The 27,446-nt window shown below is 37.6% G+C and overlaps 1 pseudogene; it reads right to left on the minus strand.

The window, feature by feature from the left end:
• Window positions 1–19,627: 19,627 nt before the first annotated feature.
• LOC118839711 overlaps window positions 19,628–27,446 on the minus strand; it is a 33,209-nt pseudogene continuing 25,390 nt past the window's right edge.

Below are 27,446 nucleotides of genomic sequence, written 5' to 3' on the forward strand. Positions count from 1 at the left end.
TTTACAGATGAGGAGACTGAGGCAAGCAAGGTTAAGTGACTTGCCCAGGGTTACACAGCTAGTATCTGAGGCTGGATTTGAACCCAGGTCTTCCTGACTCCAGGTCCAGTGCTCTATCCACTGTACCACCTATCTGCCCCAAAGAAGGTCCTCCTAGTACCCAAAATTAGGAAGGTGATGGTCCCATTGTGTTCTGTACTGGTAAAACCACATCTGGAATATTACATGTGGGTGCCCCACTCTAAGGAGTATATTGTTAAGCTGGAAAACATCTAGATAGTAAGAGATGAAGCTTTCATGACATATAAGAAGGAGTTGAAGGAATTGTTTAGACTGGAGAAGGAAAGATTTTGAGACAGTTTGATAGGCTGTCATACAAAATGAGATTAGATTTGCTTGACTTTTAAGGCAGAACTAGGAGAATTGGGCAGAAGCTCCTAAGGGACAAAATTATGCTCTATGTAAAAAAAAATCCTAAAACTTAGAGCTTTTAAAAAGTGGAATAGGCTGCCTGGGGAAGTAGTAGGTTCTCCCTTCTCTAGATGTCTTCACACAGAAATTGGAGGATGACTTCCAGGGCAGGTAGTGTTCTAGTTGTGATTCCATCATCCGATGTGATAACTTGCTCAGAGCCTATAGGTTCAGAGAAGCAATCCTTTTAATAAAACACTTAACTTCCTCAGAAGGAAATCCAAAGGCAATAAAAAAAAATCAGTCCAGGAAAGTAAAAGTAGGTAAAATACATCAGCAAGGAAATTAGAAGCAACTGACAGGGAGATTACTTGGGGTCTTAGGAACTCCTTGACAAAATCCTAAAATTGTTTTTAAATTCTTCTTGCCAAAAGGGTCCACATCCAGGACCCAGATCCATCCATCTGTGGGCAAAGTTAACTCAAATTACTCCATGTCTTCCTGGTGACACCTTTGCTCACAAGTGTGGTTGGCCTTGTGGAGGCGTGGAGGTCAACTCAAGCCTCCCCAGTTCTAGTAGTGCCCTATCCTGCAATAACATTTCATAGAGGAGGATTATTCAAGTATGAGTTGGACTAGATGAATGACAGAATCATAAAAGCACAGATTTTGACAGTTGGAAAAGATCTCAATGTCCATTTTAGTCCATTCCATTAAGAATATGTAATAATGGTTTGGGAATCAACAGTTTGGATTCCTTTTTCAACCCTATCAGTAACTGTTATGTTTGTATCAGTAAAATGTTATGTATGATCATTTTTGTCATGATTAAGGAGTCAAGTGTCAGCTGCCATTGTGTGATTAATGGTACCTCATTACAGTGGCACTGACCCAGTGACTAGACTTTCTTTGAGCATAAAGAAATATCTTTTAAAATGTAATACTTTTATTATTTGAGATACTTTTTGGATTTTATTTATTTCACTTTTAATTTATGGAATAAAACAAGTACTTCCATAACATAGTATGATAAAAAAGATAATTGTACATGAAACTGACTTGTACAACTTGCTATTCCTTTTAAATATATAATGAAGTTATCCTGTAAATTTCTTTTTTTCCCTCTTTTCCTCCCCTCCCCACCCTAGAGATTAGGCACAAATATGTATATATGTAAAATCATTGTATCCATACTCTGTTTATCATTTTTTTATCTGGATGCAGATAGAATCTTCCTTCATAGGTTCTTTGTGGTTAATTTGGGGATTTATAATAGTCAAAACGACTTACTCAAAATTGTTCTTAAAACAATATTGTTGTTATTTATACAATGTTCTCTAGGTTCTTCATTTAGCTCTTCATTATTTCGTGCAAGTTTATCCCTGTTTTTCTAATATCATCTTGCTCATCATTTCTTATAGCATAGTAGTATTCCATCACAATCATATACTACAACTTGTTCAGCCATTCTCCAATTGACAGGCATCCCTGCAATTTCCAGTTATTTGCCACCATAACGATAACTGCTCTAAATATTTTAGAACATACAGATTCTTTCCCTTTTTCCATAATTTTCTTCAGAAATAGACCAGGTAGTGGTATTGCTGGGTCAAAGGGTAGAGATATCACTTTGGGCTTAATTCCAGACTGCTCTCTAAAATGGTTGGATCAGTTCACAATTCCACCAACAATGAATTAGTGTCCCAATTTTTCCACATCTCCTCCAATATTTGTTGCTTTCCCCTTTAATCATTTTAGCCAATCTGGTAAGTGTAAAATGATATCTCAACATTATCTTAATTTCTATTTTTCTAATCAATAATGATTTAGAGCATTTTATACGATTATAAATTGTTGTCCTACACTAAATGTTTTTGTGCTTATATGTGCCCAGGGTCTCCTCCTGCATAGTTCCAGCTTATAGAGGACAATCTCACAGAAAGCAAGTAAAAAGTGATGTCTAAATAGTAAAGGTGAACTATGTTAACTTTTATTGGCTTCTATTTCCTATAATATTAAATACTGAACAAATATTTTCTTGCTGCATATTAGGACTAAGGTCTCAACTGGCTCTTTTGAATATATCTAACCTAATTTCTCTCTTCTTTCCAGAGAACTACCTTTTGCTCAGCTGTCAGATATCCACTTTTCTTCAGTTGCTTTCCCATTCTTTTATTCATTTAACAAATCTCTTCAGTGTCTACTATGTGTAGAACACTGGGCTAGGCCTTCCTGACTTGTTTTTTACTCTTGGAGGACAAGACATCACTGTGTCTGCATATGACAGTACCAACCTTTCCTTTAGGCCCTCTCTCATTGAGTAAACAATGAGTGACTCAATATTTTATAATCTGACTTTGTAAAGGAGCCAGGCTATTTTGCAATAAAAAAATAAACATAGGTTAAATAAAGTTAAACTATCAAATACCACAAATATAAATTAAATAAACAGAAAACAGATTGCTTAGCAGAAGGGCCCATAGAAAGTGAGTTTAGATTTTCTAAAGATCAGTTTCTCCATATTAGAAAGAGCAATACTCGGTCTTTCTTCACCATATTTGTTCAAGTGAACATGGCTATCTTCCCTCACCCAATCTCCACTATGAGGGAGGGAGAGGATAAAGATATGCTAAAAGAACATTTATAGCTACTTCATGGAATGACTTTAAAAAAGCTGGAATATGTAAGTTAAGTCAAGTCAACAAGCATTTATTAAACACTTTCTGGTGTATGTGGTGTTCAGGGAGGACAAGAACTTCTGGTATGAGAGCTTCCCAAGCCCTGTCCAGAGCTACTTATCCACTTTTGGTGTCTACCTGTCACCCAGCTTTCATCTGTGGCTCCAAGAAGTGGTATCTGAAACATGGCAGATAGGCTAAACCAACTTGAGGGTAACTGACAGGCTTTAAATCCATCAATGAGTTGGCGGGGGGGGAGGGAAGTGTCTTCACATCCAAAACATGTGAAGAATTACCTCAGCAGAATAGGCGGATAAGAACAATTTCTTCCAATGACCATGAAGGTGACTGAAGCAGGCTTTATGGAGCACTTTAAGTTTGGTCAGACATCGAAGATGCCAAAGTCATCCATTGTATCCTGGGCCATCATCAATCATCTTGATTTTTGTCTTGTCACTGAATTCTGGTGACTCTGGAAGAGAGAGTGAAGCTGATGACTTTGTGCAACTCTGCCTCACTTAAATCCAATTCACATGCAAGTCAAGCTATCACCCATGATGTCATTGGCCCTCTTTGAAAAAAGAAGGACAAGGAACAATTAAACACCTTCTATGTGCCAGGCACTGTGTAAAGAAGTGGAGACACAAAGAAAGGCAAAAAACTCAACAAAAACAAAACCAAGTAGAATCAAGAATAGAAGCTTAGGACTATTTTCTACCAACATTAACTTAAAAGTAAAAAAAAGTACCATTTTGAGAGGGGAGAGAGAGAGAGAGAGAGAGAGAGAGAGAGAGAGAGAGAGAGAGAGAGAGAGAGAGAGAATGGGGAAAAGTGGATTGGATTTAGATTGATACGACTATAGAAGATCAGTACTGATTTCATTCCCTATCCCCATCTTTTTTTGTCCTTTTCAAAGGGAATAGGGTAGAAGGAAAGAAAGCATTACAGCAAAATATGATGGAGAGGAAAACATGTGAAAATTATAACTTGCAATTGGGATGGGCTAGACTCACCCATAAAACAGAGGAAAGTGGCACAATGGATCAGAAAGCAAAACCCAATAATTATCTGTTCATAAGAAACACACTTGAGACGTAAAAATTCATATGGAGTTAAAACAAGAGGCTGAAATAGAATCTACTATATCTCACATGAATAAAATAATCAGGAATGACAATCATGATCTAAGATAAAGTAACAGTGAAAAAATGGACATAGTTTAGTAAGAAAACTACATTATGCTTAAATGTATCATAGTTAATGAATCAATATGAAATACATATGCACCTAGTAGCATTACATCTAAATACCTGAAGGAAAATATAACCAAGCAACAAGAAGTACTACAAAGAAAAATAATTACCAATAGGGACTTCAACATGCACATTTTAAACCTAGACAAACCTAACCCAAAACTAAATAAGATAAGAAGTATGTTTAAGTATCTAAGCAAAATGTTATATAGAGAATTATTTTTTTAAATTGTGAAAGTGTGTGAATTGATGCAGAGTAAAGATAGAAAATGTAGGAGAATATTTTACATGATGATGTAAAGCAACATTGAAAGATATTAGACCTCAGATCAATGAAGTGACCACTTGTGACTCTGAGAACCATCATAGTAAAACATGCTTCCATAATTAATGCAGAGAGTACTGGATTATAGATGAGAAATGAAGAATAAGTTGTTGCATATGGACAATGTATTTATTTGTTTTGTGTAACTGTACTTGTTACATAGGAGTATTATATTTGGGGAGAGGACCAAGTAGTCATCGGAAAGTGACTGAGAAGGAAAAAAAAAGGAGGGTATAAATGAAACATATATTTAAAATGTGTGCATGTGTGTGTGTGTGGGGGGGGGAATGTTGCCAATTATCCTGTGTCTCACTGCCTTTTTTCCATTAAAAAAATTCTGTTCAAGTATTCAGTGGTTTCTTTATTTGTATTTGAAACAAAGATATGGACATATACATTTGAAGTTTCTATTGAGTTTGTATCCTAGCCAATTAATAAGAAGAATACATATTTAAATATTACTTTAGAGTTTGCAGTTATCTGTGTTTTCTCAATTGAGCTTCTCAAAAGGTCTGTGTCATGTGTAGTACAGGTATTATTCTTTCTTTTATGAGTCAGGAAAGTGGGGCTTAGATAAGTGAAGTGACTTGTCTAAAGTCATATCCTAATAACTGTTAGATGAAAGACTTTAACCTGGGCATTCCTGACTTCCAGTATAGCGTGGTATGCATTATATAAGTCAGCTCCTCTCATGCAATTACAACTATAAATATTCCATTCTTTGGCAGAGTCAAAAATAGGAATATTTTGTATTGTCAGCACTGAAATCTGGAAAATTTTAAAAGGACCCAGGGATAGAGAGCAAAGGCTGCCTTATAGTCCCAGGTGGTTAAAAAGGAAGGCCAACATAGCCAAAAGACGACCTATGGAGAATGTCTAAACTTAAGAAGTCCAATCATGAAACTGTTCCCATGAATAATTCATCACTGGGATGAGGTTCAAAAAAGCAGTCATCAAGTACCTACTATGTTTTGGGAACTTTAATTATAAAGTCACTGGGGATGACTCTGAGTGGCGTTTCTTCAGTGATTCAGATGCCAGGTGTAAAAGAGAATGACATAAGCTTTAAAGAGTGGAGCAATTTATGATTCATTTTGGAAGAAATATCTAGACAGCAGGAAGAAGTAAGAACTGATGGATGGAGTTTTCAGCAATACTGTCAGACAAACTAAGGATAAAGACCATTTCCATATGATTTAGAATGAAATGGTGGCTGGAGGTGATGTCACTGTGGAGTAAAAGAGACAGTGCAGGGCTAGGGAAATCACCTGAGCAGGTTATTAGGCTTTTGGGGGTGTTACAAAGGAACATATAAACACCAGTGAAATCTTTGGCAAGGGAAGGCTGGGACAATTCATCGGCCATAAATCTTTTACCTGGAAGAAGAGAGGAGTTACCACAGAGATGTTGGATGGTCAGATGCCTGCCATAAATTTGGATCTAGGTTTTAAATATGTCTCACCACAATTTTGGAGTGTTTTTGATGTAACCAGTGGAGGTACAATAACTCACAGTGGAAAAAGTAATGTCTAATGTTGTCTGTGTAGCAAAGAAGGATATCTTTACTCCAGAATAAATGGAGGAGGCATAAAGGCAGCAATTTCAGGGAACAGAACCTTTATAAGAAATAGTGCAACAAACTGTTCTTGCGAAGATGCCTTTCTTCATGAATCCATGGAGGCAGCATGGCTCAGTGGAAAGAAGCTGGTTCAGGAGCCACAGAATCTGGGTTCAAATCCCACCTTTGATGTTCATTATCTGTATCACTACAGGCAAGTCACTTAGCTTGCCTGTTCCTCATTTTCCTCATCTATAAAATTGGGATTTGGACTAGTTTAACTCAGAGGCCCTTTCCAGCTTTAGATCCAGGATCTTATGATCCTGAAATAAAAGTTGCACAAAATGTGTGATTCTCAATATTGTCATCATTTAACTTAATCCAATATATACATAATGGTACACAAGAGACCAACTGCTTCCTGGCATATATAAAATTACCTGATGTTTACCTGTTTGTGCTCCCAGGCTCAATTCCTCCGAGAGGTGTAAGAGAGGAAAAGCTAGCAAGAGGAGGAGTGCAGCTCAAGTAAGTACAGAACATGCTGAAAACACAGGCCAGTCCCTGGAGGAGTCATCAGAGTAAGCAAAAAGGAAGATACATTTGATGCCACCACCACTGAGAGTGAACTGGCAGGGAGGGAAAGTTGAGACCACAAAGCAAGGACCACACAATCAGACAATACAGGTGACACGCAAGAGAGTAACTGAAATCGTTGATGTTGTTGAGAAGGAAACTAGGGACTAGTTACTTTTCTATTCTATTTCTATTCATGTGTGATTCTTCGTGAACTCATTTGGGGATTTCCTGGAAAAGATTCTGGAGTGGTTTGTCACTTCTTTTTCCAGCTCATTTTATAGATGAGGAAACTGAGGTAAACAGGGTTAAGTGACCTACCCAGGGTCACACAGCTAGTTTATGTCTGAGATTAGATTTGAACCCACGAAGATGAGTCTCCCTGATTCCAAGCCTAGTGCTCTACCCACTGTACCACCTAGCAGTGCTCCCTTAGAAGGGTACTGGACTTTCATTCCTACTCAGTGTTTCATAAGAATTAATTTTCCTTTTTTTTACTTCTGTTTTTAAAAAGAAGTTTGTTTCTCTTTGATAAAGTGGTTAACCATCGTATTGCTGACCTCTGTAAATGTGTTTACGTGAATGCTGTCAGATGATATAATAGGTGATAAAGTTCACAGAAGAAGGAGACAGATTTTTTTTAATGGTTGAGACTATTTTTTTTTTGGCACAATGGGACTTGGGACTATACAGAACAGAGGCTTTACTGCTTTATATTTTTACTTCTTAGAGATGAGAATAGAAAATGTAAATATAGATTACTTTCTTGAAAAGTGTGTTTAATAGATAGATCTGGTATACAAGGTGTCATCTCAGACATTTCCCCTTCCCGTTGTTTTTCCCAAGGCAGATTTAAAAGCTGGGAAAGACTGTTACCGTCCACATCAGGGTGGGGACCAGCAAGAATGTACTTAGTATCCTGCCCATCCTCCTAATAGCACTCACTGTTACATGGTATGTACACAAATACATTTAAAGAGGGTCAATGTGCAGCAGTTTGAATGAGTTTGACTTTTAGGATATTTAAAATGAGGGGATGTGGTCATTTTCTCCTATCCACTTCAGTTCTTATATTTGGCAAAACCATCTCCGAATGAGTAATCATGCAGTAGCTCCACTTCTGAGCTAGGGAAAGGAAAAAAGAAAAAAAAAACATTCGTAAGTGAGATTTATTAAAACATAGCCTGTATGACTGAGTAAGGCCTCAGAAGGGCTAGAGGCATAAGAAAGGTCTAAAAATACATCTACTTTGGGTGAAGTGTTGGCAGTTCCAAAGATGGTTTCCCAGCCTTCAGGAAATGTTCCATCTCTGACATTCATCAGGATACTGCCTTTTCTCGGAAGTTCCAGGATGGTGATTAGTAAGGAACAACATATGATATTGGAATTCTAGACACAGAATCAGAAAGACCCATATTTGAATCCTATCTCAGACACTGACTGTGTGACCCTAGGTAAGTCACTTAATTTCTCTGATCCTCAGATTCCACATCTGTAAAACAGAGATATTTATCATATTTCCCTCACAGAATTATTGTGAGAAAAATAACCCATCTAAAGCACTTTTGCAAAGCCTTAACACTCCATATGAATGTTGGTTATTATTACAGTGAAGATGATGCTTGTCTGTTATCTCTATTCCTAGAACCATGCTTTGGGATTTCTGAGCCTTATTAGTGATTGAAGGAGCTGAGCGTCACAAGACTAAAATGTTCCATTATCTATTCAACATTAGCCGTTTTCTCAGTGGATGGGAGAAGAGGTGGAGGGAGGGAGAGAATTTGGAACTGAAAAATAAAAAGAAAACTATTTTTTAATTAGCTACAAATGTGGCCGTGAAAGATCTTGTCTGAGATGCCAGGTGCTATGGGACCATTCAGGCCCAGCTGGGCAATTAGCTATGAAGTTATAACTGAGAAAACAAGAAGGTGACTTTCTCAGCTGGTTTTAGAGGGTTAAAACAAAAAAGAAAAAAGATGAGAACAAATTAAAATTGAATAGGTACATAAGACAGCAGCCAATTAACATAAAAGAATCTTCCTAGGGAGTTTTGTCTCTAAATTGCCTGGACATTGCCAGGAAAGCAGCCTTGGGTTGTTCTCTCATGTGACAATCAAAGGTCCTCTGATGAAAGTGCTTCTAGCTTTTTCCATATTAATTCATGGAAACGATTTATGCATGATTTATGCATAAATACTAATTCAACTTAGAGGTGGGAGGGGGGCCTGAGATAAACGTCCACAGCACAATGGGGGGGAAGGCCTCAATTATTAATATAGCTATGGTATAGTACGTAGAGAGCTGCCCGAGTTAGACAAAGCCTGAACTGAAATCCCACCTCTGAAACACACAGGTTTGATGACCCTAGACAAATTATTTAACCCCTCAGTTTCTCTGACAAATCTTTAAAACTATACATTGTGAAGTAGGTGTCAATGTGCACTGGTAAAGGAAGTTCCTCACCGGGTGGTCTCTCTAACTCAGGTCACAGGTATAGTAAAAAAATTTTTTTGAACAAAGGAAAATGTGTATATGCATATATGTATATATGTATGTATACACACATTTTTCTTTACTCAGAAATTTTTTGAATGTGTGTGTATATATATAAGTGAATGCATATATATGTATATATTCTCTAGTACACAATCTCACTTCAATTGCCTCACCCAGAGTGATGAAAGCACTTGCAGTCACAAAGTTCTGAGATGCTATTATATTCTCACAATTAATTTAAAAAACTATAGAAACTATAAATCAGACCTGATGAAATTAACTATGGCTATCATAATCTAACAAACCTATAGCATACATATTTACATATCATACATATGTATTTATATTCATAATACATGTGCATTAAGCACCTTCTTTGTACAATGAGAATGTGGACTATCATTCCAGATTTGTGAGAGAAGCAAGAATGCTATGAATAATGTCAAGTATGAACAAACTGAATGTACTCATTGTATTTTTAACAAGGAATGAGCCATGATCAGGAAGACGGAGACATAACTTGATGATTCTTTGCTGTCTCTAGAGTTTATTTTTAGCAATAGGAAGTCTAATTTGAAATTTCCAAATGTTCAAGAGTGTCTATTCAGCATGCACTTCCCTTCTTAGAAATCTAAGAAGTGTGCTTAATGTCTCGTTTGATGAAATGAGAGCCTGAAATGAACGATTTTACCTTCTACTTAGAAATGAGTGCAAATTAATCAGAAATGAGAGGAGAAAAAGATGGATTGGTTTTTGTTAATAGCATCACTGTTTATTCACAATTGCAACAATCAGAGGAATATTATCTTTTCACTTGAGACTCAATAAAGTTAAACTGTTTACATTCCTATGGGAAGATGATACATATAACTCCTAAGAACTTTATCATTAGTAGGGCAGTTAAAAGGAGTTTACATAGACAAGGGCATGGGTGCCATTTGGTTATATTGGGGAAAAATGAAGGGGTGACCAAAAGGGATGCACTGAGAGAAGGTGGAAGGGAGAGGTAGAATGGGGGAAAATATCTTACATAAAAGAAATATGCAAGGAAGAGCTTTTATAATAAAGGGGAAATGAAGGGAGGTTGGGGAAATGCTTGCACCTCACTCCCATCAGAATTGGTTCAAAGAGGAAAGTGAGGGAGGATTAAGGGAGGCAGTGAGTAGAAGCAAAATAGGCTTTTGAGAAGAGAAGAGAGAAGAAGAAGAAACAGAATAAAATGGAATGGAGGGAAATACAGTTAGCAATCATAACTGTGAGTGTGAATAGGATGAGTTCCCCAATAAAATGGAAGCAGAGAACAGACTAGATTAGATTGGGTTAGAAACAAGAATCCAACAATATGTTGTTTATAAGAGACACACTTGAAATAGAAAGACATACACACAGAGTTAAAAATAAGAGCCGGAAAAGAAACTAATAAACTGCAAGTGAAGTTAAAAAAAAGGCAATCATGATTTCAGACAAAGCAAAAGCAATTTTCAAATTTCAAAATTTCTCTAGCAAGTTTCTCTGATAAAGGGCTTACTTCTCAACTATATGCTGATTATATTACTGAGTCAAATGTATAAAAATAAGAGCAATTCCCCAATAGATAAATGGTAAAAGAATATAAACAAGAAGTTTTCAGAAGAAAAAAATCAAAACTACAGTCATGTAAAAAATGGTCTAAATCACTATTGATTAGAGAAATGCAAATTAAAACAACTATAAGGTACTACTTTACACCTTTCAGAAATGACAAATGCTAGAGCAGATGAGGGAAAAATAGGGACACTAATGAACTACTAGTAGAGTGGTGATCTGTTCCAAGCATTTTGGAGAACAATTCAGAAATATGCCCAAAGAGTTATAAATATGTGCATAGTCTTTGGCCCAGAAATACCACTACTAGATCTGTAACCCTAAGAGATCAAAGAAAAAGGAAAAGGGTTTATTTCTACAAAAACTGCAGCTTGTTTTGTGGTGGCCAGGAATTGGAAATCAAAGGGATGCTCATCAATTAGGGAATGACTGAACAAGTTGTGGCATATGATTGTTATGGAGTTCTATTGTGCTTTGGAAAATGACAAAGCAGGGTGGGGGATGGCTTCAGGAAAAAAAAAAACTTGATATATGAACTGATGCAAAGTGAAGTAAGAAGAACTGGGAGATCATTATGCACAGTAACAGCAATATTGTAATGATGATCAACTGTGAAAGACTTGGCTGCTCTGACCAATAAAATGATCCAAGACAATTCCAAAGAACCCATGAAGAAAAAATGCAGTCCATCTCTAGAGAGAAAACTGATGAACTCTGAGTGTAAATTGTATGATTTTCTCACTTTATTTTTCTTCCTTCAAAAAATATAGCTAATATAAAAATATGTTTTCATGATTTCACACATATAACTGATATATCATGTACCCTCTCAGTGGATGGGAGAAGGGGAAGGAGGGAAGGAATTTGAAACTCATAATTTTGAAAGAACATTAAAAATGAATAAATTAATAATTTTTAAAAGAAATAGTCTCTGCATTGAAAGACTATGTAGTAACATAATGGAGAAGACAAAACTAAAAATCAGAGCAGAAAAATTTCATGCTAAATTGTATGCTGCTGTCCTAGAGGTGGGGAACTTCTGGCCTCAAGGTCAGAAGTTCCCTACCTCTGGACCAAGTGAAGCAATTTTTGCTGGTAGGATCTAGCATTTCACTTCCATTTAACAAGAACATTTTGGCTAAAATGTATTTACAATAGGTGTAAAAAGCTTAGTAATACACAGATAATGAGTTCATTAATATTTCTTTTCAATCCAATGAAAGAGGGAGTGCCAGGGGAAGGAGAAGGGAGAAGGAGAAAGGGGGAAAGAGAGAGGAAAGAAAAGGAGGGAAACTTAACCTTACTGGGAATCTTGGCTCCTGTTTCAGCTTTATGACTTTCATATATGATTTTGTACAAGGAGTTTAGCTGTCCTAAGTTTCCATTTCTCTGTCTATTAATAATAATAATAATGACTGTCATTTATATGGCATTTTAAGGTTTTTAAAGAACTTCACATATGCTAACTCATTTAGGTACTATCATTTGCCCTACCTCTTTCATTGCAGTAATTTCCATTCCTTACATAAACTAATTTTTTTTCACATTAATTTTTGACTATTTGTTGTGAAGAGTAAAACATTTGGATGTAAATAATTTAATTCAGAATTCAATGATGTTCCACAGAAGGAGAAATGCATTAAGCTCCTGATAGAGATCCTAAGTATGTTTGACTGAAACACTTCTAGGTGGTATTCAACCATTGCTATGAACTTGGTAGGCAATTAGGAGGCATACTTTCATTGCTACCACTGGAGACTGTTCTAGCCCACCCTAGCCAACCTCTCTTCTGGATAACAGAGGTGAAGGGAAGGAGATGGGGAAAAGGAAAAGGGGAATAAAATTGGAATTGTAAATAGAGGAAAAGCACAGATGGGAGGAACACTCTGAAACTATTTGATTTCTCTTCCCTGTTCCTAAGAACACACAGTTGTCACTCCCTCTTGAAGGTCTTCCCTTAGGCGCTGATTTCCTGAAATTTTAAAACCAATGTGGAGTTCCAGAAAATAACCAGAATTGAGGCCTATCTATCCTTAGCCAACTATCTAAGATCTACTTCTTAGCAATTTATTCACACATTCACCCACAGTGTAAATAAAGTTAACTAGAGATATTCCAACTGTCTAAACAGTACAGTCAGCTTCTTATAGCAGGTATGTTTTCTGCATGTAATACTAGGATTTTAGAGAGGCAAATTGCAAATTATATATAAGAATGTTGCCATTTTATGGTTATTCTAACACTAAATCAAGTGAAAATTGATTTTTTACCATTTTTCATCCCTTTCATACTGAAGAATAACAAACATGAAAGTATGGGCTACATTAAAGAGGCTGGTGAGTTTCCAAGGAAACCATTGTAACATAAAGACAAAGGATATCAAACAATCAACACTAAAATAGGAGAAAATAAATACTTTTTTTCACTGTAGCTAAAGAATCCTGGTACATTTAGAAGCTGTAGGATGTACTTCTATATGGCAAGCTCTTGAAACTTTTGCTCTTAAGTAATACAGGAGATATATCTTGTTAGATATGGTCCTAGTATTAATCCTATAATTAAAATATAACAGTGATAAATTCTTCTGAGCCCAAGTGGGACACTGTGCCCATTCCTTCTTCCTAAGGATCCCCTTTGCTCTGGGTTCAAGCCCTTAGTTAGAATTAGGTTCATTTCTGGAGAATCTGATTTCTAATAAGAGTGGAACTGGGAGCTTTTTTTTCCTCACACTTTTTAGGTCATTAGATTTCTTCACCTCAGGACTCTGGGGACAATTAGTTTAAGCTTAGATTAATGCTGATGTCCAAAGTTTCTCTAAAAGACGTGCAGATGGAAAGGAAAGAAAGGTACTCAACGAATCTGGTATGGGACAGATATTTTCTCCTTACAAAGGAAACGGTAAATATAAAAGACTCACAATATGCATTCAGGGAATGGCTTTAAAAAGGATTTAATATATTAATTTGCAATCACTTTTACATTTTGCTGGGAAGCTGACATTTAAACTTATTGGAACTTTACGTTTTGTATTATTCAGCTTGTAAAACTGATGATTAGGTATTTTGTATTTTTCCTTAGCTCTGCACAGTCCAAACAATTCACAGTATGTATGCTGGTTAAACAGTCTAGGTTTGGACCAATCTTTTTCTTATCAGTGATCATCTTCTCTCATAAAGAAATTCTACTTGCCAGCAATCAGCTTCACTCAATGGACCTTGGACCTCTGGACCTCTTGATCTCATGCCTCTAAGACTAGATACATCCATCTTAATGTGGGTGCTTAGTCAGCCACTCTGGAAAAGAAACATAAAGTAGAAAAGGTAGTCATGGGCCCAAGCTGGTTCAATCTAGTAAAATCCATACTCCATGTGGCTGGATCGGTGAGATGGGGAAGAGTCTATCCCTCAACCCATCCTTAATGGGAATCAAGAAACAAGATGAACTATTTGCGCTATGGAAAAATTGGAACAAAGAGAACGAGCTAGAAGCCATCCCTTCTTTTAAAAGATGCAGCATCCCATTCCCCACCATTGTCAGAGGGTACACGAAAAACCAAGGACTGCTATGATTTACCTTGTCATACCAAAATGCCAAGTCTTTTCAGCACTAGATTACCACTGGACATAAGCAGGCCCCAAAGGACCCACATGGTCAACAGAATCGGGAATGGAAACTCTGAGCATGCTGTATGGGATGGCACTTGTTACACAAATGTTATCAAGTTGACTTTGTATTCATATGCATATATGATGTAATGTATATATGTGAACCTTCCAAGAGGATCCTGGATCTACAAGCTGCCATTTTATGGCATTATCTATTAGTATTATTGCTAATTTTGCAATTTAAGTTTTCATTTCTAGTATCCTTCCTCTCTTTTTCTGCAAGTTGGAAATGCATGAAAATGAAAATGACCAATGGGGTGAAAAAGGTAACAAGTCATTTTTCTGCCACCATGTTTAAACAATTTCTATGTTCTTTATAGGCTTGATAATGAAGATTATAGCAAGTGGGAGAAAAAAACAGCACCTTTTCCTGAAGGGCATCAAATCAAATTGAATGATGACAATAGAAAAGCAGAAAATCATCTGAGAGCCTTTCATGAGCCATTTTGAGAATGTCTGAGTATACCACTGGTTCCACTATAATAAAAACTGTTCCATTGGTGGAGAAGAGCTGAGAGGCTAAAATCTGTTTGCAATTACCAAATCAAAATGCAATTAACTAGTCACTTGGAACAAACAATGATTTCTTTAAATTCTCTTTTTGAAATGCAGAATTGGTGCTGGGGATCAGATTCCCAGGGTTAGGATGTTTTCACTTATGGAACCTTCCTCTGAGATACCTTTGGAGGACCACAGCAAATAGGCTCTCCTATGTGCAAGAGGGTAAATGGGTGGGGGGAGGGAAGGAAGCAGTTGGCAAAACAAAGCAAAGAGGTTTTCTATCTAGGCACTTAGAGCTTCTCTTTTCTTAAAAAAAATACATCAAAGGGTTAGTTGTTTTTTTTTCCTCCTTTTGTAGACTTTTATTTCGACCTCAATCATACAGTGAAAATTGATTTGTAAATTCAGGACTAGATATTGCTAGCATTACATATTTTTTTCCAATTTATTACAAGCAAAGCACCTGATATGGCTGGATCATACTTTTCAGATTAGAAGAAACAATGTTCAACTGAAGACATTGTGAGCATTTTAAATACAGTGTCCCACAGGTCTTACTTAGCTCAGCTTTACATACTAAAGCTTAAAAGTACGTTAAGACTTTTGGGACACCCTGTGTATTCCAAGAAAGGCACAACAACTAGAATGGAGAAAAGCTTTCATAGTTAAAATGTACTTGTACATTTAACATTTTAACCTTTTAGTTAAAATTTGTAATAGATTTAAAAGTCTAATAACTCGCAGATGATGGGTTTCAATGAATCTACTCTCTGGGTGGATATTTGAATGGGTTATTCCATGAATCAGCTATTTCATCAGCAACCCCCTCCATCTGTGCAAATTGACACCTCATCTACATCTTTTCATGGTGTGATTGTTGTCCACACATTTGCCTCAATTCCACCCTGAGATGTTCCATCTGACAGATACTAGTGTTCTTCATCTGGGCCTCTGGATAGCACTTCATCCATCTGTTAACCTCTTTTATATGACCCTCCCACCTCCCTTTCTGGTCATACATGATAATTCTTCTTGGTATCTCTTAAGTCAGTCAGTCAATAAGTATGTATTAAGTACTTACTTTCTATGTTCCTGGCATTGTGCTAAGAGCTGGGGATATGAAGACAAAAATGAAATAGATGGAGTTAAATATACACACAGATAAATAAATACAGTTAATTTGAGAAGAGCACTAACGACTAGAAGGAAAATGAGGAAAGTTTCCTGTTCTTCAGGGTTTCTTAAATTGGTGATCTATGAACTTGAAAAAAAAATCAACACTTGAATTTCAATATAAATGATTTCCTTTGTAATCCTTTGGATTTTATTTTTTGCATTTATAAACATGGTTCTAAGAAGGGTATGTAGGCATCCTTAGACTGCCAAAGGCATCCAGGATACAAGCAAGGTAAAGAAACCCCTGTTTGTAGGAGGTCCTTTGTGAGTTGAGCCTTGAAGGAAAGTAGGAATTCTAATTAAGTAACTGGCATTTATATAATGCTTGAAATGTTGCAAAGCACTTCATCTGCTTTATATCACTTGAGCTTCACCGTACTCCGTGTGGTAAGTGCCACAGAAATTATTATCCCTATTTTACAAATGAAGAAACTGAGTCTGAGAAAGGTTAAAGTGACTTGCCCCAGGAGTCATAAGCTAGGATCTGAAGTTTTAGATCTCCTGATTCCAAGTCCAGCTCTCTATCCACTAAACTTTTATTGTCCCCTGAGACACTGGGGAGGAGGGAGTGTATACCAGGCATCAAGGACAGCCTGGGTAGGTGCCTGGAAATGAGAGATGGATTGTTAAGCCCCAGGAATAGCAAGCTTGACTGGATCATAGAGTGAAGAGGAATACTATGAAATAAGTCTATAAAAGTGAGTGGGATTTAAACACCAGATCGAAGAGTTAATATTGCATTCTAGAGCTAAATAGAACAAGGAGGACTTTGAACACCATGTATAGAATTTGCAACGTAGTACAATGGAAAAAGCAACAAATTTAGTCAGAGGACCTGTGTTTGATTCCAGCTCTGCCAGTTCCTACATTGGTGACCTTGAACAAATCACTTCATCTATTTAAACCTCAGTTTCCTCAAATGTAAAATGAAAGAATTGGATTTGATTACCTCTAAAGTCTCTTCCAAATTTAAAACATTGATAGTGCATTTTGTTGTAGAGGCCATAAGAAGTTATTGAAGATTTTTGAGAAAAGGATTACATGATAAATCATCTGATTTGGAATATTAATTTGGAAATTGTATGCAAGATAGGTTGGAAGACCAACTGGAAATGGGGATAACAATTAGGAGTGTACTACAATAAGGTTAAGAGGTGATGAGAACTTAAAACTAGTGGTGTGGTCACATGAGGTGAGAGATGATGAGAGAGATGAAAATATCCCTATAGGATATGGATATAGATATCAAAGATGTCATAAAGATAGAATTAACAAGACTTAGTAACTGATTGGATATATGAGCTGGGCTAGAGAAAAGAGCTAAGCATGAGTCCAAGGTTGGGAACCCGAGTGATTGAAAGGGTGAAGATGATAGAAACTAGGATACTTCTCACATGCAAGGATAGTTGTCAGTATATTGCAACCTTCTTAACCTCAACTCTTAGTTTCGTTGTCCTTTGATTCACTTGCAATTGTGCTTTTTCCTGGACTTTGCCATACCATGATTCTTCTCCACTGGGAAAATTTAAAAGGTAGTCTTTTGCAATAGCAAGTAGCCAGAAATCAATAAGAATAACAACAGATAGGTTCCTTTTGGTCTGAAAGGGCAAATATCTGGAAGATGGAATCAATGTTTCTCAATTATAATTGCACAGGGGAATAGGGTGGGGAGGGGTAGGAGGTGGTTATGGTATTAGGAACCTGCCAGTATAGTCCTTGACAATATTGACATTGTTAATTGACTCATCATTACCTTCTAGCTTTTGGAATGGGGTTGAGATGCAATGATAACTCACTCCATCTTATTCCAGTCAGAACAATAGGTCACAGAAAAGGGGGAATTCATGGACCACATGACTAGATTAAAGAGTCAATTTTGGTTTTTAAGTCTCATTTTATTTTTCAATGAAAAAAATCCATTTTCTCTCCCTCTCACCCATTCTCCCCACTCCACTTAAAAAGGAAGAAAAATACAACTCTTATAATAAATATGCAGAATCAAGCAAAACAAATTCCTGCATTGGCCATGTCTAAAAAAAAGTCTCTATCTGTACCTAATGTCTATCACCTTTCTTTTAGATGGGTGGCCTATTTCATCATGAATCCTGTATAATTATAGTTTGTCATTGCATTGATCAGAGTTCTGTAGCCTTTAAAAGATTTTTTTAAAAATACAGTATTATTCCTATTATATAAATTGTTCTGGTTCTGCTTGCTTTGCTTTGCATCAGTTCATAAAAGTCTTCTCTTATTCCCTTCATCATTTCTTATAGCAAAATAGTATTCTACCACATTTGTAAGCCATAATGTTTTCAGCCAATCCCCAGTTGATGTACATTCTCTTAGTTTCCAATCCTTTGCCACTGCAAAAAGAGCTGTTATAAATATGTTTGTACATGTGGGTATCCCTTTTCTTTTTTCCTTGCTCTCTCTGCAGTGTAGACTTAGTGGTATCAATGAGTCAAAGAGTATGCATAGTTTAGTAACTTTGGGGGCATAGTTTCAAATTGTTTTCAAGAATGACTGGATCAGGTCAGAGCTCCACCTACATGGCATTAATGTACCCGCTTACCCATAGCCCCTCCACCATTTGCCACTTTACTTTTTCTTTCTAAACTTTGCCAATCTGATGGGTGTGAGGTGGAGTCTTACAACAGTTTTAATTTTCATTTCTCTAACTATTAGGGACATGGCAGCAGTATTCTTTTGTTAATAGGGCCAGACCCTCTAGATTCTGATTTTTCTTAGCCTTTAAAAGTATTTCATCCCCTAATTGGACAAGATTTGGGACAAAACTTGAAATGCACAAGGGTTTTTTTTGCCTCCATAGAGATCCTAGAAATTCCCCTTTAGGTAACTTGACTAGGGAGAAAATAGTAAGAAGGTTATAAGGATGATGCATGTAGGACTTCTATTTCTTCCTACGCTTGGCTCCTTACAAGGTCATTTGGGGTGTTATTATGTCCTATTTCCATTCTCCTATGTGGTCACACCACTTCTTGCTGTCTTGTTCTCTCTGAGTCCTGTGAATTTCAAGCCAAAATCTCACTTTCTCCCCCTTTTCAGGGTTAGTACCAGTCTCATCTGGATCTCTCTGTCTCTCTCTCTGTCTCTCTCTCTCTCTTTTTCTTTTCCTTTTTCTTTCTTTCATTGTATTTGGGACTTGTAGTGGGTCGGCCTTGTGACTGACATCAAGAATGCTTACCTGGGTCTTGGTAGACATAATTACTTGTAATCTAATTCAATTCCTCCTCCCCTCCTTTTTTGCACTAAATATGGTGACTTTATTGATTGGTACACAATATAGAACTCTAAACTTCTCCCCTCTAGGGGTGCTTTAGGGCAAGGATGTGAATGGGGCATGGGATTCCCAGTATAGGAACATAGGTTAGGATGTGGGATCCTCAGTGGTGGAACTCCTTTTTTGGTGGGGCCTGAAGATCTATGACTTTCCATTTTACTCCTTGGAGGTCACATAGATAGTGAGCTCTACTACATATACTATAACCATACTAATTCCAGGAAGTGAGCTTGACAAAATGGTTGTTGAGGGCAAAACCAGCATCAGCATCAAAGGCAGAAGAAGGGTTGTCTCTGTTAAAGTCACAGGATACAACCTGGTCCTCTGGGTAGCCCAAGATACCCTTCAAGGTTCCCTCTGATGTTTGCTTCACTACTTTCTTGACAACATCATATCTGGCAGTTTTCTTCAGACAGCAGGAATGATCCACAACAGATACAATCAGAGTAGGAACATGGAAGTCCATGTCTGTGAGCTTCCCGTTCAGCTCAGGTATGACCTTGCTGACAGCCTTAGCAGCAACAGTGGAAGCAGGAATGATGTTTTGGATAGCATCACAGCCATCATGACACAGCTTGCCAGAGGGTCCATCTGCTGTCTTCTGGGTAACACTAATGGCATAGACTGTAGTCATGAATCCTTCCACAATGCCAAAGTTGTCATGAGTGACCTTGGACAAGGGGGCCAAGCAGTTGATAGCGCAGGAAATATTACTGATAATCTTAAGGGAATTATATTTTTTCATGGTTGATGCTTAACAAGAACATTGGGGCATCATCAGAAGGGTCAGAGATAATGACCTGCTTGGCTTCACCCTTCAAGTGAGCCCCAGCCTTTTCCATGGTGGTAAAGACATCAGTGGACTCTACAAATACTTGGCTCCAGCATCTCCTCATTTAATATTGGTGGGGGATCCGGCTCCTGGAATATGGTAGTGGATTTTCCCTTGATCACCAGCTTTCCATTCTCCACCTTGACAGTGCCCTTGATCTTGCCATGGGTAGAATCATATTGAAACATATAAACCATGTAGTTGAGGTCAGTGAAGGGGTCATTGATAGCCACAATGTCTACTCTGCCTGAGTTGAATGCAGCCCTGGTCAACAGGCACAAAACATGGCAAACATCATGTTTTAGGGATGCAACTGAAGCAGTGATTCCTGGCACTGAGCTTGGGAGAAGATCTGAGAGCTTCTATCCCTTTTATAGCATTATCTATGTAGGTGTCCCTCTAGAATCATTGTTCAAAGATATATTCTCAATGAATTGAAGTCATTTTGAGAGGTTTACTTGTTTGCATTAAGCCAGAAATTCCCCTTCACCTCAACCAAGTCCATGCCCTTACACATCCTGATTTTAAACCGTCTCCTCACACAAGAAGAAAGTCATATCTATTTTGTTAAGTGAGATTCAGCCTTCTGCAATGTCCTAGTGGCCAAATATGCTCAAGATTCTGGGAGTTGCTGGCAGGGAAAGGGAGCCTAATTGGACCCAAATTCCTTCTTGGAGCAGTATTTATAACAAAGAGATGACCAAATAAAGAAAATTCTATATGCCTATTCCTTTTTCCTGTGCTGTAAAACACACACATGGCATAAATTATGTGGGTACACTACTGATCCTCTATTTCTCTAATTTTCACATATCTCTAAAAATGTGTTATAATCTCAAAACAGCAACAGATGTACTCTCTGATTTCTTATTGAAAGTGACAAAACAGATAAAGACTTGGCAAGATGTATATTTCACATATCTCAATATTTCAGAAATAGTCACCAAACAAACACATGGAGATCTAGTTAGCTGGGGCTCAGTGTTTGGACTCATTTAACCTTTTAGCGTCTTCTTCTTCCCTTTGTAAGGCATGAGAGGAGAGGGAAATGGGCTCTATTTGGGGTCAGAAGTCTCAAGTCTGGAACTTAGCTAGGCCACTTACTGTGTGACTGTAGGGGATTCACCTTCTTCCTCATTGAGAAAATGACAGAGTTGACCTGAATGACTTCTATTGCTCCTCCCAGTTCCAAGTCTGTGATCCTATGATCTGTTAATCATTCAGAAACAGAAAGGGAGCTTGTGATGCCATATTGTCACCAACAATCTAAAAAGTGAAAAAAAATAGGAAATAGGAACCAGAAAATATTTCTCTTTAAAAAAATGAAGGGATAGGGATCTAGAGGGATACATAGGTGACGAAAATAAAAAAAAAAACAAAAGATATCTGTAAAAATTTACTTTAAAGACACTAAAAGTCAATCATATTTAAAGTTTTTAACTTGGCCTCAAACTTTTGTTAATTTACTATTTTTCAGATAAATCCTTTTCTATCAAAAAGGGAAAAAAATTCAGTTACTGAAAAACATATATGATATATGCACATATCTATATTCTGAGTGTGTGTACATGTTGAAGTTTTGACATATAAAATGCATGTACCAGGAAAGGTGCACAAGTGTGCCTGGGATCACATGGGTACATTTATTTGGTGCCACTTTCAGAGGAAAGAAATAATTCAATATTGGCCAGAAAGCAATACCAACATACCATTAAACCTGTTTCTGCCAGAACTGGGACAGTTCTTTTTAAGCAAAAGTGTCAAAAAGATGAGCCTAAGAGTCAATGCCAAAACTTTTGTTTGGACAGCCCTTTAAATTTACAGTCATTTTAAATCTATTATATTCACAATAACTACAAGAAATAAGCAGAGTAAGTGACAGATATTACCATTTTACAGATGAGAAAACTGAGGCTGAAAGAAGTTGAGCGAGAAAGTTAGAGACAGATAAAACATTTATTGAGTGCTTATACTATCAGGCACTATGCTAGCACTAATATATGCTAGCACTAAAAACAGATATATAAACACACGAGATAGTCCCTACCTTCAGGTAGTTTCCATCCTAGTGATGGAAGAAAATGTGTAAAGAGGAGGTGTAAAGGATGTGGCAGGAAAGATCTTTGGGATAAAAATAGTTGGCGAGAAGGTGGAAAAGAAGGTTGCAGAGTTCATTGATCCTAGAGTGAAGAGAGTATGTCTAGACCTTTGCCTGAAATGGTGGTCTGATTGAAGGGATTATCAATGAGTCAGGGGAGCAGAGCCTTTGGATGGGGGGTTTTGTTTTGATTTGGTTTTGGTTTCCTCTGGGTGAAAAGATGGTTGGTGCAGAGATGGAGAAGTATTGAAAATTCCATAGCTGGTGGTTGGTGATATTAGGAATAGAGCCCCTAGTCAAGTTTTCTACCTCATAAATAGAGCTGTCACTAGGACGGAATTGACTAGAACTTTGTCTTATGATGCCGACATCTGGAGGGTACATGCTTCCTCTCCTACAGGGAGTCAAGATTAACTTTCTTGTGGCTACAGCTGATATTCCTGCATCTCATTTCATGTTTCTGTACTACCCCTTGCAGCTATATAAGGCAGAGAAACCTGGGATTCCACTTCTAGGCTCTTGTTACTTTGGTATTCTTGTCCTGTAGCCTGCTTTTCTCTCCAACCTCTGAGGAAGCATAGGGCCAGACTTTCAGGGAGCAGGCTGTTCATTCTAATAGTACATCTGAACTACTCCCAGTCCTTGGAGCCTAACCACCCTATTTGCCCCACGTACTGAGATTCCTAAAGTAATTGCCTGCTTCATGCTGAATTGTTCCTTGGCAATATCTTTTGTGTCTGACTCTTTGTGACCTCATTTGGGTTTTTCTTGGCAAAGAGACTGGAGTGGCTTGCCATTTCCTTCTCCAGCTCATTTTACAAATGAAGAAACTGAGGCAAACAGGGTAAACGATGTGCCAAGAGTCACATAGCTAGGAAGTATCTGAGGCCAGATCTGAACTCAGGAAGAGGAGTCTTCCTGACTCTGGGCCTGGCACTCTCCAGTGCACTATATAGCTGCCTTCAATTATAGCCCTACATGCTATACAGGTCTTCCTAAAGTCTGGACACACAGGCAAAAATGCATATTTTCAAGAAATGAAATGAATGGAATTTTCAACAATATTTTATTTAATTAAAATATTAACAAATAGCATCTTCGATATGATTTCCATAATTAGTGATGCAAAGGTTGATGCGCTTTGCAAGATTCACGTGAACTCGATGCAGTAACTCCACATTGCTGTCAATTTTAGCATGTTCACTCTGTATGCGTTCAATCAAGTGTGTTTCATCTGTGATTTTCATTGAGTACACCTTCTCCTTCAGCATACCCCAGAAAAAGAAGTCAAGGGGGCTAAGGTCTGTTAATATTCCAAATATTTCAAAATATGCATTTTTGCCTATGTGTCCAGACTTTAGGGACACCCTGAATAATACATACAAAGTAATCATTAATCCAGATGACTTCCATCAATCAAAAAGCCCAAAGCTACCATACGTAGCTTTGTGGTACTTTGTTTTGACACTTGAGACTGCATAAAAACAGTGTTTGTGGAGCCTGTCTGGCAAAGGGATGCATTGTGCTTGTGATTACACTTTCTTTCCAAAGGGGAATCTTGGCTGCTTTTAATGGATCAAGATCCCTAAATGAAGATACTAATCGAAGAAATGGCTCAAATCTAGACTAAGAGCAAAATCAGTCCATGGATACTCCAAAGACCTATTGATCATTAGTGGACATTATCTGACTGATGGACTTTATATATGCATGTACATAAGTCATCCACCAATGATAGATGGCCATTCTCATCATGGAATGGTGGGAATAGAAGGGACCCTAGACTCTGGAAGGGGGCAGCTAGGTGGTTCAATGGATAGAATATGAGGCCTGAAGTCAGGAAGACCTGAGTTCAAATCTGGCCTCAGACATTTACTAGTTGTGCGACCCTGAGCAAGAGACTTCACCCTGTTTTGTCTCAGTTTCCTCATCTGTAAAATGATCTGGAGAAGAAAATGATAAACCATTCTAATATCTTTACCAAGAAAACTGCAAAAGGAGTCACAAACTGTCAGACATGACTTAAAAATGACTAAACAACAATGAGGCTCTGGAAGGCCATGTAAATAGTATATATCCTTGGACACTCCTACCTACAAAGCCAGAAGGGCTTTGTTTGCGGACCCCATGAGAGACTGTGACTTTCATCTGAGGCTCCGATTAGCTAAGTTTAGCAAAACTCATCCTTAAAAGTCTGGATGTCTGCTAATAATTATTTCGGCCACAATTACTCAAGAAACAGTCCACTACGTCATAGAAATGTTGTGATTTGTGAGGGAGAAGGCATACCCACACTCATGGAACAAAGGAACATTTCAAAGTAATGAAATTCATATTTATCCACGTGAGAGGCAGAGAGCTGGCCCCAGAATCAGGACCTGGGCCCACTCCTGCTTCTGATACATACTGGCTGCATGACCTTGGGCAAATCACTAATCTCTCAGTGTCCCAGGCAGCTGTCACAGACTCTGGGTTGCTGAGTAGGTACAAATTTGCTTCAGTGAAGGGAATTTCCTCACTAGGAATTGTAAAACAAATATGTCCACATAATTGGAGAGGAAGAGAGACAGCGAGAAAGAAACAGTGCTGCTTTCTGAACCAAATCGACTGTATTTTTTTTTTAACTCTAGTCAAAAATCCCCAGGAATTTCTTCTCTGAAAATTGTATTGTTTTCCTATATAGTATAGTGCACAATCACCCTGATTGATATATTTGTTATATGTATATATATAGATATGAAATAGAGAGCTATTTCAATTATACGCATGTGCACTTACACACATGTATATATACATATGTATGTACATGCATGTGTTTACATATATACATATGCTTTTATCAATGACATCTATTTATCTATCCTATCTATCTATCTACCTATCTATCCATGAAGTAGTTGCTTACTTCATGCTGAATTGTTCCTTGGCTATGTCTTTACAATAGTAGGGATTTCCCAGAGTGCTTTTAGAGAGAATTTTTGTAGCCTATCACACCAACTCATTTGTTCAAATAACGGACGTCAATGAATGTTAGTTGAAGAGGACAATGTGAAGACTGCAGGTAACAGAGCATCCCCCACCCCTTTATTTCAGCAGTAGGAGTGATTTGACAGCTAGATGGCACAGTGGACAGAGTGCTGGGCCTGGAGTCAGGAAGACTCATCTTCCTGAGTTCAGATCTGGCCTCAGATACTTATTAGCTGTGTGATCCTGGGCAAGTCACTTAACCCTGTTTGGCTCAGTTTCCTCATCTGTAAAATGAGTTGGAGAAGGAAATGGCAAACCATTCCAAGACCTTTACCAAGAAAACCCCAAATGGGGTCACAAAGAGTCAGACACAACTGAAGAACAACAACTCCTCCTTTTAATTCTCTATCCCTTAGTTTGTATTGGGAGGAAATAAAATGACCTGTCTTCTTATGAGACTCAAGGGAGGGAGTGATATTTAGAGCTTTCTTGCCATTTGCCATTCTGGGTGGCCTGAGCTGAGAGGCAGGGACATCTCCTCAGGGTGTTACTCTTCCACAATGGCAAGTAGCAGGCCCAGATGAGTCAGTCAGGAAAAAGAAGTGGTAGGGCATGATCCTGTAAATTCCAATGTACTTAACATGTGGAGGATCTTCACTTAAAGCCCAGACTGGGGCCTGTTGGGATCATTCTACTGACAGAGGTCAGATGTCCTTGGCACCAATTTCTTCCCCTTGCTCAGTGTTTGTTTCATTTCCTTTGTCCAGGTGATGGGGGAGGGGAGCAAATCTCCTTCAAGGATAGATGGAATTAAAGCTGAAGGACATTTTATTTAAAGAGAATTCTGCCTCTGTCTCCTTACTTAATCTGTATGATCAAAATCTTTGTTTTCCTCATTGAGGTTGGAGCATTCTATGTCCCATTCCTAAGTAAAATTCTTTTTAGTCAATACCTTACATGTAAAGTATTATTCTCATTGAAGATAAACTATGTATTAGCAAACATAAATTCCTCCCCACCTCCAACTATGGCACTATTCCACTATATTGGACCTATTTTCCCATTCCCCTGAGAAAAATAGATGACTTCTGTGGCCAAACAATTCATCACTCTAGTGATGACGCTCTCCAAATTTACTTAAGCTTATCCTTTGATGGCAGACACATTGTCCATGCACAGAACTATTCTAAGACTTTCTTTCTAGCTTGATAGTAGCTGTCATAATGTATGTTCAATTGATATCATTTTTGATATCCCAACATAACCATTATTAGAATGGAGTAGGAATTCAAGGAAAAATATATTTCAATGCTTCTCCTTAAATATAAGCATTTTTGAGTTGACTTTACTTTTTACCCAGCACTAGCCAACTTTCTCTTTAGGATATTGAATGTCTCATATACCAGCTTCTTTTGCAAATTTTAATTAGTTTTGCCACTTAGTTCCACTAAGTAAACGGTGTATAATCTACTTTAACAATCCAATCAGTCAAATCAAAGTACAACCACTTTCTTTCCAAAACAAAGAGGACAACCCTGCACAGAATCATTATCTAAGCCTTGGGAAGAGTGAAAATTCACAATAATGAGCTGTAAGTGATGAGGAAAGAAAAAAAAAATCATCTACATAGCTTTCTAAACAGCATTCTATTTGGAGGGCACAGAGAATTACTTCTATGGTCTAGGTTCTATGGGAAGAGGATGGGGGTGTGCTGTATAGGATGGTAAAGGAAAAGAGAGATTCACTGAAAAGAGTTGGCCCAATAGACAGACACCATAAGTGCCTGCAGGGGAAGGGGGTAGAGGGGAATGCTGATGCACTATTTTAGGACTACATGTGCAGCCCACACTTGTATGTGGGCTCCTGTGAATCCCTTTCACTTTTTGCATTCTCTTTGGGGTGAAATAAAGGCTATCTCATACTCAGTATGCATTTAACACCCTGAATACCTGTATAGAAGCTAGGGACTCTGTTTCCTTATATTGGAAAAACCTTGAATACCATCTGTACCAATGTATATTGGAA

This window comes from Trichosurus vulpecula, chromosome 1, assembly GCF_011100635.1.
Source record: "Trichosurus vulpecula isolate mTriVul1 chromosome 1, mTriVul1.pri, whole genome shotgun sequence".
NCBI classification, from domain to species: domain Eukaryota; kingdom Metazoa; phylum Chordata; class Mammalia; order Diprotodontia; family Phalangeridae; genus Trichosurus; species Trichosurus vulpecula.